The sequence below is a fragment of the Raphanus sativus genome, chromosome 4 (assembly GCF_000801105.2).
Source record: "Raphanus sativus cultivar WK10039 chromosome 4, ASM80110v3, whole genome shotgun sequence".
NCBI lineage: Eukaryota > Viridiplantae > Streptophyta > Magnoliopsida > Brassicales > Brassicaceae > Raphanus > Raphanus sativus.
In genome coordinates this window covers 23,050,947-23,060,708 of record NC_079514.1, presented here as the reverse complement: position 1 = coordinate 23,060,708, position 9,762 = coordinate 23,050,947, and the positions used below count along the sequence as shown (strand labels likewise).

The window sequence follows — 9,762 nt, the reverse complement described above, 5'->3', positions numbered from 1 at the left end:
CACAAGCGAATGGCGATGGCAACGCCCCACCAGCTCGACCTATTGGTGCCTATGACCGCCCAACTAACCATGGCCACCTGTTAGGAATCAGAGCACCAGCTGTGGCAGCAAACAACTTTGAGATCAAGTCAGGGTTGCTGAACCGGATTGAGAACAACAAGTTTCATGGTCTGGCTGCAGAGAATCCATTCGACCACTTGGACAGTTTTGATAGATATTGTGGTCTCTCCAAAACCAATGGTGTATCAGAGGATGCTTTCAAGCTCAAGCTTTTCCCTTTCTCTTTGGGGGATAAGGCACGTCAGTGGGAGAAGTCTCTGCCAAGCAACTCCATCACCACTTGGGATGACTGCAAGAAAGCTTTCCTAGAGAAATTCTTCTCTACTTCCAAGACAGCTGACTACAGGAATGAGATATCCGGATTCAAGCAGAAGAACTTGGAAGGATTCAGTGAAGCATGGGAAAGGTTCAATGGCTACCTAGCTCAATGCCCACACCATGGTTTCAACAAGAGAAGCTTGCTTAGCACATTCTACAGAGGTGCCTTACCTGAGTACAGAGCAAGATTGGATACTGCAAGTAATGGGAACTTCTTGGACAGAACAGAAGAAGAGGCAGGGAAACTTGTTTAAAACATGGTCAAAAGTGATGCTGTCTACAGTGGGGATCATGACAGAGCCGATAGGTCAGCAGACAAGCCGACAAGAAAAGAGATAAAGGCTTTGCAGGATAAGATTGACATCCTCATTGCTGATAAAGCTTCTCAAGCTCAGATGAACTTTGTTGGCAACCCACAGCACGAGATACCAGCTGCTGTCAATGAGGTTGAAGGTCTGGAAGGTCAGGAAGAGTTGTGTTTTATCAACAACAATGGTACTTGGTACAAGAAGGAGCCAAACTTTCAGTACAACAACTATCAGCAGAGACCTTATTCTAACAACCAGCAGAATGGATATCAGCCTAGGAACAACCAGCAAGGTGGCTATCAGCAAAAGCAAAACCCTCCTCCTGGTTTTCCCAACCAAGGTCAGAACTCTTCTCAACAGCAGCCTGCTCCATCTAGCTCTACACCCCAAGAGAACAGCACTGATACACTTCTGAAAAAAATCTTGGAGTCACAGACTAGAAGTGAGAAGCATGTTAGTTATGAGCTGAAAAACCTTCACAACAAGATTGATGGGAGCTACAATGATCTCAACAACAAGTTCAGAGCTTTGGAGAACCAATTTGCTTCCATGAACACTCAGCAAAATCGCCAACAAGGCTCTCTACCTGGAAAACCTGAGCAGAATCCCAAGGATGCAAAAGCTATCACACTTAGGAGTGGTAAGGAGTTACCTCCTAGAACTCTCACCAAGGATGCTGAGAAACTAGGTGAGGGGGTGGCCATCAACATAGATGATGAAGTGGTTATTGTTGATGAGAAGACTAATGATGAGGTCTTGGAGAAGATTGTGGAAGCTAAGGGTAAAGGAAAGGTTGGAGAGGAGAAGAAGACTGTAAAAGATGGTGAAGTTGTTCCTCCAGCAAAGGAGAATGCTTTTGTCCCTCCTCCTTATGAACCCAAACTTCCATTTCCTGGTAGGTTCAAGAAGCAGTTGCTGGAGAAGTACAAAGCTCTGTTTGAGAAGCAGATGAGTGAGGTTCAGATCACAATGCCAATCATTGATGCTTTCATGCTGGTCCCTCAATGAAAGCATCAATGATTGGCATTGTGATAAAAAAAAAAAAGCGCAAATCATTTAGACTGCATTCACTTGCACCTTTTAGGAGAGTCTAGAGCATATAGGTTGCATTTCACTTGCATTGGGAGCAATGATTTAAAATGCCTTGGAAAGAACACCACTTCGCGTTTGAATTGATAATGCACCTCTTGAAAAAGCCTTGTATGTTTCGAGCCTTGAAAGCTCTTCTTGAAACGTGTTGCTTGCTTGATATTGATATTGTTCTTGAAAACCAACTCCAAACTGAACTTGAATGTAATGAACTTAATCTCTCTTGCATATGGGCACTTGCATACTTAGTCATGGATCTCATACACATTTGGGTTATCTTATTTCATTCATTATCCTCTTGTTAATCCAAATGGCACTCCCATACCCTTTAACCCTTACCATTCATTGAAGCCATCATTGATTTGCTTGAGTGAGGCCTTTTTGTGAAAGCTTGTCATGTGCAAAATCTTGAGAGTATTAGGAGCGACAATGGTTTGTTCTTATCTTTGGCTAGCATTAGGACCTCATTTGAGCTAGCACTTAGGATGGTTGTTGGGTTTGTAAGCTTGATTTTGATCTTGGGATTGGGGTGTGAGAGAAAAGTGAAGGAAGTGAACCAAAAAAGTGAGTAAAGAAAAGAAAACCACTAGGGATAAAAAAGAAAGAGAAAAACTCTAGAGTGTATAAATAGAATCCCCTTAAGAGTCAAAAGAAAAGAAACATGAAAAGAATGGGGGAAAGAAAAAGAAAAAGAGTTTAGTAAAAAAAAATAAAAATATCCCTAGTTGGTTAAGATAAGAAAAAGAAGAGTGTTCATTGGGTGAGTGATGAAAGTGGTATCTTTGGGTTTTGGGATGATGAAAAGAAGAAGGGTAGAACTTGTAATCATTTAGGAAAATGGTAGAATGATAAGAACAAGTCATTGTAGCCATGAATTGCTCCTTTTCTTAGTTAAATTTTGCATAATGTTCTTGCTCATTTTCTTGAGAGTTAGTGACCATGAAAGATGCATTTGAAACCCCTCTTGCTTCACATTAGACCATTTTCACTCTTACCAAGCCAAATGATTGAGATCAAGTCCCCATTTGCAAGTATTCACCTTTTGTGTTGTATAAATGAATGTGAGAGTTGGTCTAAAGAGCTTGTTGATGGATGAGCATTGTAAGTTGTGTAGAGGCATAGGTGTATGGATAGGCCTTGAGAAGCTAGAGTGCAATAAGAGAGTGTGCTATTTTTGGACTTTGAGTAAAATCTAGTCCTATGTGTGTTTCTTTTGGCTATGAGCTCCCACCATCACATCCTCTTTCTCAATGAGTTCTAGAAAGTTCACTTGTGGACAAGTAAAAGAACAAGTTTGGGGGAGTTGATGTCTTGCATAATTGCATTGTTTCACCCATTCCTTTTCATGCATTTTCATCATGTAGGTTAGATTTTAGCCATGTTTAGGTTGCATTTTGCATACATGAGTCCTTATCAGGTATTTGAGCATCTTATGGAGCTTTTGGAGACATTGGGATGCATTTGGAGCTCAAAAGATGTGAAAAGGAGGATGATTGGACGAGAAGAGGCTGGAGCGACCTGCAGAGGTCGCTGTGAGACCTCGCTCCAGCCGGAGCGACCTTGACGACCCAAGCTAGAGCGACCACTCCAAGTCGCTCGGCTTTACACGGCTCGAAGACGAAGAAAATGCTCCGGAGCGACCCCTCGCAGCGACCATCCGAGGTCGCTCCCAAGGCCAGAGCGACGTGCTGGAGCGACCTGCGGAGGTCGCTGCGTGTTTCTTATTTTCGATTTCTTTTTAATTCAAGGACCTATTTGCAATTACTTATGTCGTTTTGGCACTCTGAAAAACCTAAGTTTAAGACTGATTGTAGCGACTTTTGGGCATATTATCTTTTGTTGAAGAGAAAACCACAAAATACTCTTGGAAAGTTCATCTTTTGGATTCATTGTTCTATTGTTATTGATTTCTTATTGATTTCATGTGTTCATCTACATGTTTAATCTGAAATCCAGTATGGGTTTAAGGTTTAACATGAAGATTAGTGAGTAGTTCTCTTTTGAATTCATGGGTTAGGGAGACTAGGGTGATTAGGTTAGATCAAGGATGTTTTTAGTGTAGATCAATCTCAAGCCTTGCTAGTAGAGTGTTCTTATAGCCTCTTTCGATCTGATCATTCGAAAGTTGTTCTCTAGACATTTCCCACCCAAAAGGTGTTTGTTGAAATGTCTGAGACAACTCTGCTAGGCTCTTAATGCATCTTGCCAAAGATATTTGTTGTTAAGAGTGTTAGGATAGCTAATAAATCTGTTCTTACTGATTGCTTTCATATCATTCAGCCAAAGAGATTTGATGTTTGAGATGTGTTAGCAAATGAGCATTCATCTAGATATAGAGCTTGCTTAGGATCGTGTTTAGGCTTAAGGTCATTTGTTTGATTCATCATTTGTCATCCTTGTTTGATACTTGATCACCCGAAATCATATTCCTATGCCCATGAGTTCTCTTTTATCATATTTAAGCAAGTCATTCATTTACTGCACCTTAGTTCTATCTTGTCATCATAATTAGTCATTGTTACTGAAATCATCTTAAATCATTGTTGCATTTAGATTAAGTAAGTGCTTGCATTCTTAGTGCTTGAAATCCCTCAGAGCTGGTTCGACATATTACTTCCATTTTACTATCATTTGACTTATGAGCCTCAAAAACTCCTAACATCAACGATCGACATGCACTTACCTACATCGATCGATACGGTTTCGGTCAGGTATAACGTTCTAACTTGTTAAATTATGTACTTATGCTTTATGATTTTCGCCCTACCACCGACTGTTTTACACTGGGGACAGTGTAATTTAAGTCTAGGGGGATTACTAATGATTATCTACTTTATGAGTCTTATTTAAAATGTTTTCAAAAAAAAAAAAATTATTGAGTCAAGAAGGAGATGATGATCTGTTTCGATTTATTACTTGTCATCTAACTACTCTTTAGACTAGTCTTAGATTTACTAACTGCAGAAAGTACTAGAGATACTAAAGTGGATCAACCTGTCAACTATGTTTGCACTTGCTGAGATTGTTTTAAGGAACCAAAGCTGATCTCCAACCTAATTTGACATGATTTGCTTGTCTTGTGGCTTGGTATACATAGGATCGGAATCCTCCTACAAGTCTGGAAGGTAAAAAGTCGGTGTGCTTCTCGTTTCCTTCCTTCTCTCTCTTCGGCATCTCAAGATCTAAGTTTATAAAGAAAATATTGATATGATTTCTTGAGAGGCAGAGGGATAGGTAAATTACCTGCGACCCCATTATTCTAAATCTCAAGGATGATCACACATTGTGGAAACGAGGGATAGGTAAATTACATGTGACCCCATTATTCGCTACACTTTGTCAGAATGTATGAGTTACAAATGAAACAATGTCAATGAAATGAAATAGATGGTCTGAATCAGCATCGAAGTTCATTGAAATTGAAACTAAAACTAATAAGAGATTCAGAGAAGAGAGAAGAGGGGAGAAAGAGACCAGAGAAGACTACATGTGTGTTCAGAAACTTGTTTGAGTTGAATCGATTTGTCATGTGATCGATACTCCCAAGGTAAAGCCTACACATTTATTTTATGCAAGAAATGAGGTTAGTAGAGGGGATTGTCAGACATGATCTGTTAGGTTGTTGACTAGGTGAATTTGGTTGTTATACTAGGATATTGCATAATGTGCTTCTGAGGTTAGGATGTTTAATGATTTGGTTTGCACTACTAAAGAGATGATGAACTGAGTTATTTTAAAATCTTTTGATTCCCTGCTGTTTTCAAACCTCTTTCAGAGAGACTGTCCGTTGGTTTTGCTTGAGGACAAGCAAAAGGATAAGTCTGGGGGAGTTGATATACCATGGATTTTACCTAATTTTACCCATGGTATATAAGTGTTATAGATACTATTTATTATGTATTGGAGTCTATTTAGAGTATTTACAGATTCATAGACGATTTGGAGATATAAGGTGATTTTGGTGCCTTTTAAAGTCTTTCGCAGTGCAAACTGCACAGACGCTTCAGATGTTTAGTTCTCGATGGAGACCTTCCCACCGTTGGATTTAGCCCATCTTTTGAGACAAGATAAAGCTTTGAGTTAACTTTCCAATGCCACCGGTCCAAGGTCAATCCGCATCCTGTATCAGACGTTATGCCCGTTTTACTGAAGAGTGGTTCAGTCTGCCTCGCGAGAGAAAGCTGTCGAGAAGAGGATTAAATGTCGATCGATGCGGCACACTGCATGTCGATCGACAGGGACATCAGAATGTGGGCCTAGTGTATTTCATGACCGACTGAAGCCCAGGAGTCACCACAAAGTTACCAAAAATCCTTGACGGCCAGAAACCCTATTTATGTTATTTCTAAGCCATTGTTGACGGCTACGCTTTCTACGCTTTCTTTTATTCATTGTTCTTAGGAGGAGACAAGAAAGGAACTCCTTCAGAGTCCTCTTGGAACTCCTTTGCTTTTGGTTTATTTATCTATTGCAATTTCATCTATTCATCTATGATTTCTGTGACAACTATCATGTTTGAATAGATCCACCTGTTATGTTTAGGGTTCAGATAGGTTAAAGGGATTAGCCTCAAATATAGAATTGCTAAGTTGTGATATTCATCATTGAGACTGTTCTTAATACTTGTTCTTGAGTAATTAACCTGAACTTGATCATAGAATCATTAGGCACAAGCGAGAGCTTGGTCTCTTATCTGACTTGTCTTCTCTGAGTTAGGATTGCTAGATAACAGCGAGAGCTGGTTTAGAAACCCTAGTGAACATTATCAACTCGCGCCAAGGCTTAGCTAGAAGCCGTCGATCGATATCCCGACTGGAGAATCGATCGACGTAGAGAAAGGTGTATCAGTCGATATCCCTATAGGATTATCGATCGACACTTTCTTGTGGTCAACATACGACAGTTGAGATCCAAGATCTAGTTATTAACCAGTGAGAGATCATTGATGTTAAGCGTGTTGAGTTCTATAATATTATGCCTTAGTCTCTATATCATTATAATCTCTAACACCTGAATAGAAGCCCTAGATCTAGCTACCATCTTTCCATCAAACAACTCCTTACCAAGCTGAACAATTATATTGTTCATCTTGTTTACTGTTTTATTTTATTTACTGTTTTTCTATATTTATTTACTGCTTTATAAATTATTAGCCTAGCTTAATCTCATAACTATTAGATCTAGTGTGTGCCTTAGCTCCTTGTGGATTCGATCACTAAGTACTACAATCGAACCTCTTATTTGAGAGAGTAAGATCACTTGTTAGGGTAATTTGAGTGATATCACCGTACCGAAGAAACAAGACATTGTTTAGGCACAAAAGGGTTGTGAGAGACACTCCTCCTCCATATTTAATTGGAGAACAAACTGAAAAGCAACTCGATTACTAAATTGGAGCTTTGAAAACAGTTCCTTGTGGTGGTAATTGGCATGTCCCCAGTAATATGCATGATTCTTACGGTGTTCATCACAACTGGAACAAGAAGAGTATATTTTGGGAGTTGCCATATTGGAAGGATCTTCTTCTGCGCCACAACCTCGATGTGATGCATATAGAGAAGAATTTATTTGAGAACATCATGAATACAATATTGAATGTCCCGGGGAAGAAAAAAGACAACATAAAATCGAGGTTATAGACTTGCCATATATTTGCTCAAGAAGTGAGTTACATATAAAAAGCAATGGACAAGTTCCCGTTCCGATATTCAAATTTTCTTCACAAAAAGTCGGTGTTGTTCAACTGGGTAGCATCAGAAGTGAAGTTCCCCGATGGGTATTTTTCAAATCTCTCTAAATGCGTTGAAAAGGGTCAAAAATTTTCTGGGATGAAGAGTCATGATTGTCATGTCTTTATGCAACGACTACTTCCCTTTGCATTTGCGGAACTACTTCCAACAAACGTACATGAAGCACTTGCAGGTACTATATTATAGCAGTAATTTTATAATGATTTAGTTTGAAATAATATATGACTAATATTGTGTATAATTGTTTTTAGAATATACAAGGCATTGGAGCATTTTTCAGGGATCTGAGCACGCGCACTCTTAAAGAAGAAGTCGTGGAACAGCTTCAAGAGAACATTCCCATCTTATTGTGCAACTTGGAGAATATATTTCCTCCTGGATTTTTTGACGTCATGGAGCATCTAGCTGTCCACCTCCCATATGAGGCATTGCTTCGTGGACGTGTACATTACGGACGTATGTATCAGTATGAGCGAGCCATAAAATATTTGAAGGGAAAAGCAAAGAACCTCGCAAAAGTTGAAGGTTCTATAATTGCTGGATGTTTGACGGAAGAAACTTCTCACTTCACATCGTACTATTTTGCATCAAAAATACGTACCCGGAAAAAAACTACAAGGAGATATAATGATGGTGGTGTCGCGTCAACATATGCAGTTGCTGGTGTTTCAGACATCTTTAGCCAGATTTGGCGACTGGATGGAAAATTAAAAAAGGTTTGGTGGTCGAGTGAAGAAGACGCTCACAGTACACATACCTATATTCTACTCAATTGTGAGGATCCATTGATGCGTTATTTTGAAATGTAACATATATGGACACTTCTAAATTAACACATATATATAAGTATTAATTATATAATTGCCAAAGACTAATTAATATGAAATATGATTTTACAGACTATTTGTTTCTCAAGTCGAAGAAACATTCATAGGTATATCCACAAGTGACGTTGACAAAAGGAAAGATAAACACTTTATTAAGTGGTTGAAGAATCAGGTATTAACTCAAACTCTTATTCATACATGATCCGTATTTCAACATTCATTTTATTTTTGCAGGTTAATTATGATGACGATGCAGATTATCCTAAGTGGTTACACGAAGTAATTCAATCTCCACATGTAAAGGTCACCACTTCACAGATGTATTTCATACGAGGCTATACTTTTCACACATATGAGTATGGTAGAAAGCGGGCGACCAGTAACTATGGAATATGTGTGAAAGGGGAAACCGATTTCTACGGGATCTTGACGGAGATTATTGAAGTGGAATTACCAGAGATATTGAAGCTGAAATGCATCTTCTTAAAATGTGAATGGTTCGACCCCATCGTCAACAGAGGTGTTCGGTTTAACAAATTCGGTGTAGTTGATGTCAGTGGTGGACGAAGGTACAACAAATTCTTTATTTGGCATACATGAGCAGAATAAACTAACTTCTACGTTTTATTTATTTTTGCAGGTACAACAAATTCGAGCCTTTAATCTTAGCTTCACAAGCAGATCAAGTTAGCTACCTTCCATACCCTCAGATGAGAGAATCAGGAATAATTTGGTTATCCGTGATCAAAGTTACACCTCGAGGACGAATCATTAGTGGAGAAGAACTACCATTGCAAGAAGAACAGATAAATGAAGTCGAGGAACCTGAACAAGAAATTGATGACATTCTTCTCATTGATCCGCATAATCATGAGTACGAAGATCTTACCGATGATGGCACAGACGAAGCTGTTGAATACGAGTTTAATGAAGATGATGATGTTTCTAATGATGACGAAAATGTAGATGTATCCGATTGATGTATTTGTTTTTAATATGATTGATTTTCAGACTTAATGCATGTGATTTGATGGATTTAATCATGAAAAACTATTTAGTGTATCGAGATTATAAGAATTTGGGGTTTAGAATGAAAAAAATAGATTGAGGTTAAAGGGAAGATGGCTTTGGGATTTGGAATATATGAAGTAGAAGATAAGAAAGATGGGGTTTGGGGTTTCTGATTTTAGGGGTTTAGACAAATATCTCCATAAATCATTGTAAATTACCGAGGAAATAACGACGAATATTAAAAATAAATAACTCGGGGCTCGTTAATTCCACGTAAGCAGAAATCGTCGTAAAGACCACGTTAGCTTACGTGGAATTGCGGAGTCCAACTTACTTTTTTTATTTTCCTCGTTATTTCCTCGTAGATTTACGCGGTTTAAACGAGTTCTTTGTCTAAAC

The 9,762-nt window shown here is 38.8% G+C and overlaps 1 non-coding gene across 1 annotated transcript; it reads right to left on the bottom strand.

The window, feature by feature from the left end:
- Positions 1-397: 397 nt before the first annotated feature.
- LOC130512087 (small nucleolar RNA R71) lies at positions 398-505 on the bottom strand. Its single transcript, XR_008945648.1, has one exon. It is a non-coding gene; the product is annotated as a small nucleolar RNA R71 (small nucleolar RNA).
- Between the last annotated feature and the right edge of the window lie 9,257 nt (positions 506-9,762).